Raw genomic sequence first — 6,707 nt, 5'->3', positions numbered from 1 at the left:
GACAAACAAAAAATCATTCAGAGAAAAGTGAGTCATTTTTTGGACGTTAACCAAGGACCTACACTTATCCTTTGAGCAACTAAATTCCTGTCTGATGTTTAGGCTAGAAAGACAGTGAAAAACAATGTTATGCAGTGTTGTGATATTTTGATACCATGGTAGCATTTACAGGATATTGTTTTATTGTGATATTATACAGAAAAGAGTTACTCAATAAGGCCCATTTAATAGTTGTTTTTCTCTTTCTCTGTGACCCAAGAATTGATGTGTAAGACTCACAGGCTGGTACCCCAAGGTCGAAAATACCACAGAGACGAGACCACTTCCTTACTCCCATCCTCCCTTTTTCTTTATCTCTTAGAAAAAGGCTCGTTAAAGGCCAGGTGGTTTGTTTCAGAATTCACTAATGAAAGAACTCTGTATTCTATGTCTAGGAGTGTATTTTGCTGGGATGATCATAAATTGTAGCTGAACTGATAAACTACACACAGGATACTTCTTTGCTCACAAGGCAGGAAGACGTTTCCTTATTTGGTCTGTACCGGTTTGAACTGAGAACTTGCTGACACACGAACCTTTTTTTCCTCTATATAAGCTGTTATGTACTAAATAAACCTTTGAGTCGATTTGGGAAGACAACCTGAAGCAGTCTGTGTTTCCTTGTTCTCCCAAGCTACTCCCGACGTCGTAACTAACCCAGCTGAATGGCATACCTGAGTGTTACTTTAAATAATTAGGAATCTTAGAAGGAAAGGACAGAACTCTGCTTATCGCTCGTGCCTTGGAGGGAAAACCGGGATGGACATTTTTTTCCTTCAATTTGGCGTCAGAAGTGGGATTGACTGACAGAAGGTAAATATGCGTCTTTCATATTTATATAAAGACCGTATTATACCTCTCTCAGTGATCGATCCATAAAAAAAACGGGATATGCTGACGAAGTTTCACTTAGTGATCCAGAGAGATACACTGACGACTTCCTCAGTCCCCGAATAAAGTAAATTAACCCTTGTGTGGTGTTGGTGGACGCGCTAGAGTTGTGGCTTTCCAAATTAACACTATCAAACAATTTTATGTTAAATTACTATGAATTAATGTGCTTCTCGTTTTTCTTTTATATAAAATGTTATAAATAAATCAGTTATAATCAAGTGGAGTGAGTGGAAAGACACAACACATTTATACGTAAAAAAAAAATAATAATAATTAATTGTTTAATTTTTCTTTTGAAGAAAAAAAAAAAAAAAAAAAACACGGGTCTCAAGGGTTAAAAGCAGTAAATTAAAAGCAGAAAGACACAGGAAGTTGCCTGTTGTTTTGCGAGAAGTTGCTCGTTAAGCGAGAAGTTGCTCGTTAAGTGAGAAGTTGCTCACCAAAAAGTGACACAGGAAGTTGCCTGTTGTTAAGCGAGAAGTTGCTCGTTAAGTGAGAGTTGCTCACCCAAACAAAAATTGCTAGCAATAAATTTAAAGTAACCTCAGCTGTGCCGCAGCGAAATACTAACATAAATCCTTCAAGCGTGTAAACCCCTCTGGAAATCACTGAACATGGGTCAGAATAATTCAAAGACCACAGACAGGTCCGATAAAAAATCTAAAGTACCTGTAAAACCAAAAATGAATAAAATACAAAATAAAGTCTCAAATAACGGCTCAGTACAACTCCCATTTCCGGTTACGTGTAACCTACGTCCGCGAATCGGTGAAGACGTCCATGATCACGTATCCAGAACATGCGGAAGTGCTTATGTGACTGACTTTGTTTACAACTTACGGACTGTAAGTTCAATGCATTCTAATTTATTTCCGGAGCCCTATCCCGAACGATTATCGCCAGAAAACAGGTCAGTAAAACTGAAGGCCAGTGCAGATACTACCACGAAAGCTAAAAGTGTTAAGATAAAGTTGAATTTTGATGTAGAAGGCTCAGAGGAAAGTGAGAAACTAATGTATGCAGGATTACCCGCTCCAGCACAGCAAGGAAGTTTCAGAGGACGGAAGGATAAAAGTAGAGATATGTGTTTTTATTGTGGCTCAGTTTTCCAGCAGCCGCAGACACCCGGAGCAAAGATGAATTTGTGTATTTCATTTAACATAAAGGGTGAAATGTTTGCTGACACTGATAACAGCTTATGTTTTCTCTGCCCTATGTACCGACATGATGGAGAAGGAACATCCTCTGTGTCAGCTGGACCCTCAGCAGAGAATGAACTCAACATCCTTTTTGTCCGGTACTCTATGTCACACACTGTGCCAAAAAAAACGTGTACAAATACAACAAGCCACACTTTTGTTTCTCTCACACTGTTCAACAACATGATAACTGCTCACACAAGTGAAGGTCAAACAGTGATTTTGTCACATAACTCAGACATAGTTTATGACATAACTACACCATGTCGTCACATAGATCTAACCTACCCTATCGACTGTACTATTTCTGCACTTACGTTGCCAGCTGAATACCAGAATATGACATTGTGGTCTAAAAGTGAGAATGATATAGGATTTATTGACTGTACACTTTATCACGTACACCTATTAAAACACAACAAGCCAGTATATGTCAAGCAACATCCCATTTCTGCCGAAAAAGCCGCAGCCCTAGATGTCATGATAGGAGATTTATTGACTACAGGAGTAATAAAGCCCACACTCCTGTCAATCCTGTGCCAAAGCCTAACAAACCTGGCGTATGGCGTTTCATACAAGACTTAAGGCAAATTAATGCAGTCAACATTCCTCTGCCACCTCTCGTTTCAGATGTTCACAGCATATTGACATGCATTGCATACACATTTTACCGTGGTGGATTTATGCTCCGCTCCTTTTTCTCAGTACCTGTGCATGAAGACACACAGCCGTTATTTGCATTCACACATAGAAATAAGCAGTACACTTGGACTCGTTTGCCCCAAGGCATGGTAGACAGCCCTGCTGCTTTCTCAATGGTGGTCTGTGCTACCCTGGACAGCTTCACTCCTCCAGGGCTGTACTGGATGACCTCCTCCTCTGTGCTGAAAGTGAAAAACTATGTCAAACTGCTACACACATGCTTCTCCAGCACCTCCAAAAGACTGGCCACAAAGCATCAGCAAAGGAAATGCAGTACTGTCAGACTTCTGTTCAATATTTGGGATTCACACTGTCTCACGGAAAACGTTCCATGACTGCAGACAGGGTCAAAGCTGTGACCTCCGTCCCTCGTCCCACAGAAGGAAATGTTGTCCTTCCTGGGCATGGTGAACTATTGCAGACAGTGGATACCAGACTGTTCTTTTCATGACCACATTCTGCGTGACTGTTGTAAAAAAGACAAGCCTCCTCGAATACTGTGGTCCACAGAAATGACTGCCTCTTTCAATGCATTAAAGGGAGTGCTGATCTCCGCCACTCAAAGGTGCTGTCCGTGGTTGTTCAGGAATGCCGGCCTGCCTGAGGGCAGTAGCAGCTTGCTCTATCATGATAAGGGACTGCGAGAAGCTCACACTCTCACATGACACTATTCTACACACCAATCACCAGGTCACGACCATTCTAGCAAACATAACTACACAACATATGCAAATCTCACTATAAAAGCGAGCAGCACACCTGATTCGCCAGCACATTTATTGATCCTATGCTGTGTTCTTCTGACCGACAGGATGGCTCAGACAGGCTTGACGATCATGACTGCATGACACGTATACAGGAATCCACAGCACCACGTCCAGATTTAGAGCAAACACATATCCCAGACTCAGCCACGGTTTATGTGGACGGGTCCTGTTCAAGGCCGAATGACAACTCATTTCTTTGTGGCTATTCAGTGGTGACATTGCCTGACATGATACTAGAGGCAAACTCATTACCATTTCACTCAGCACAAAAAGCAGAGCTCATGGCTTTAATACGCGCCTGTGAGCTACATTTGGATAAGCATGTGACAATTTACGCAGACAGCCGCTATGCATTTGGCGTTGTGCATGACTTTGGCACATTGTGGAGACAAAGAGGATTTAGATCTGCTGATGGAACAGGCTATACAGCTGCCATCGGCCGTTGCAGTTGTAAAAACGAAAGGACACAGTACAGCTGACACAGACGAAGCAACAGGTAATGCTCTAGCAGACGTGACAGCCAAGGCTGCAGCTGCATCACAGCTCCCACCTCCGCAGGAAGTATTATCTGTGCCCCTACAGCTGCCACTTGTTACACTCCCAGACTATTTAGAAACAAATGTTGATTTAAAATTCATACAAGAGCAAGCCTCTGCATGTGATTACACCTATTGGGAGAATAATGACTGTACCTTAGATGACAGAGATGGCTTATACAAAATCTTAAGGGTTTGATTGCCCTCCCATATTCCCTGATGCCAGTCCTTGCCCGACATTTTCACTGTGTGAGTCATGTCGGACAAAGAGGGGTAATAGGGGCAATAAAATCAAGATTTGTAATTGAGAAAACATCACATGCAGTAAAAAGCATATTAGCAACCTGTCTAACATGTGCGCGAACTAATGTAGGTAGCTCAAAAGCAAAACATCAGCATTTACCACAACCAGATTTTCCATTTCATAAATTATGACTCCATCTGCAGTAACCAAATTATTTCCATTTGAAATAAGACTATTTCCAACACCATGGTCAGCTTCCAGAGGGGCACCGCTAGTAGAAGGTGATGTATATTGCATTGTCCACTGATGTTCACAACCTGGTAGAAACACTGAATAATAACTACCAGAAAGTTTGTCTCTCTCAGCCTTTCCCCTCCACAGTTCCACCAGTGGAGACAAGGAGATGCGTGTTGGAGAAGTTGCTAAAACCAAGGACACTCTGGGAGGCCGCGCGTGTTCCAGCCCCAGACTGTACTGGCAGTGACGAAGAACCAGCATCCTCACAGACGGACAACCTCAGTGGATTCATGCCAGCAGGGTTAAGACCAGCCCAATCGGACCATCTCAGGCGTCGGATCAAGCAGATGACATCTCCGGCGGGCCAACGCCCAGAACCAGAACAAATAAACACACACGGGTAGATGACATCTCAGGCGAGCCAGCGCCAGGATCCAATGTACATACACACACACAATCACTGATTAACACACAACGCCTGAAAGAGCCAAGGCTCAGAGCTCTTTGATCCTTCACGTGAACAACAACAAGGTACTCAAACATCCAGCAGGAACAGAAAACCAAAAGTACCACATGATGTCTAATCTGATAAAGCTAGACTCATTCCATCCTGATAATGGAGAAAATGAAATGCCCATTGTCATCATACGACGCTTATTCTGTGTCTCTCGAACCTGGGACCAGGCCAGAAGACGACTGAAGAACTGTCTTTCTTATATATTTAGGTTATTTATCATATCTATCGCATTAACCTTAGGATTTCTCTTTGCTATTTTGTATTGTAGACTGCAACCATGTTCACATTTCTGCAGGTCATATTTTGCTGACGATACCTCATGCTCCATTTTGCAAGACACCTACTTAATGCACTCCTCACGTTCCCTAAAATCAGTAAATGACAACATAGACGCCACTAATAAACGATTTTATGCACCCTCTAGAGCAGGAGCTAACGCCTGGTATGAAAATGCCAGAACAGCCGCTCGTGATTTAGGAAACAGTAACTGTTATGTCTGTTCAAAGGCTAATCCAGAACAGGTAATAGTAGGATACCCCATATCCGGTTTCCCCCTCACTGAGGGACTAGAGGAAATCGGCGGAGATAATGCTCTCTTTAAAGACGCTTTACAGTTGACTCTGAGCCTCTCGACTGCCTACTTAGACACACACACACACCAACTAACCCTGAGACTCCATTAGGCGAATTATTGAAGTTATCTAATGACACCGCAGGGACCTGCGCCCCAATGAAACGCCCTAAGAATAGGTTAAAGCCCTCACTGCCCTTAGGACAGATCCCTCTCCATTTTAATACTAGTATGATATGTCTGCGCAGACTAAAGTTAACTGGCCCAGACACACACATAGATTATACAAAGGATAACTACACATTCTTCTCTGACTCCCCAGGTGCACGCTGTAATGAGACATGGCTAGCTGTCTCTGTGGCTGAAGTTGTATCATATCTGGAGGAACACACACACAGTTCAAGTTCGAGCGGAGAATCGATCATTGTTCCCCCAGAGGGTGTCTTAAATGATACTGACTGGGGGGAGTTAGTTAAATCACATATGGTCACGCGCCTAACTAGAGCAATCTCTAACGGTTATTGGTTGTGCAACAATACTCTTAGACTAGCCCTACCTGTTAATTGGACCGGTACCTGTGGTCTAGTGACCGTTGATGTATGCTGTACTTTCATTCCCAATAATACCGCTCCTAACGGTTCATTCACACAAGCTATGAATAGACTTGAAGCATTGAAGATAGAACTAATTGCCAATGCAGGTCACGATCAGTGGCTACATAAGTGGCTACAGGACACGTTTGGAAGATGGAAGGAACTAATTGTAGCCTTTGTAACCGTTGTAGCATGTATTATTTGTTGTTGATAATTATTGTCTGTTGTGTGATACCATGTATACGCTCTCAGAATTTTTGATATTAAGCTTGCTCGAAGGACCAGTTACATTTATGATTTGTTTTATGTTTATGATTTGTCTTTATATTATGTTATTACATTCTGTCTTTATACTATGTTATCATTTCATGATAAAAGGAGGGAACTGTTGTGATATTTTGATACCAT

The 6,707-nt window shown here is 42.3% G+C and overlaps 1 long non-coding RNA gene across 2 annotated transcripts; it reads left to right on the top strand.

Moving 5' to 3' along the window:
• Positions 1–1,015: 1,015 nt before the first annotated feature.
• On the top strand, positions 1,016–5,360 carry LOC146668046 (uncharacterized). Of its 2 annotated transcripts, XR_014912118.1 has the most exons (3): positions 1,016–1,364; positions 1,433–1,843; positions 4,747–5,360. It is a non-coding gene; the product is annotated as an uncharacterized LOC146668046 (long non-coding RNA). The 2 variants fall into 2 exon arrangements; XR_014912117.1 differs by having other exon boundaries at positions 1,016–1,843.
• The last annotated feature ends 1,347 nt before the right edge of the window (positions 5,361–6,707 follow it).

This window comes from Rhamphochromis longiceps, linkage group LG6 (assembly GCF_057381845.1).
Source record: "Rhamphochromis longiceps isolate RC_006_pf linkage group LG6, R_longiceps_female_GT1.1, whole genome shotgun sequence".
Classification (NCBI taxonomy): Eukaryota; Metazoa; Chordata; class Actinopteri; order Cichliformes; family Cichlidae; genus Rhamphochromis; species Rhamphochromis longiceps.
This window is presented reverse-complemented; position numbering and strand designations above follow the sequence as displayed.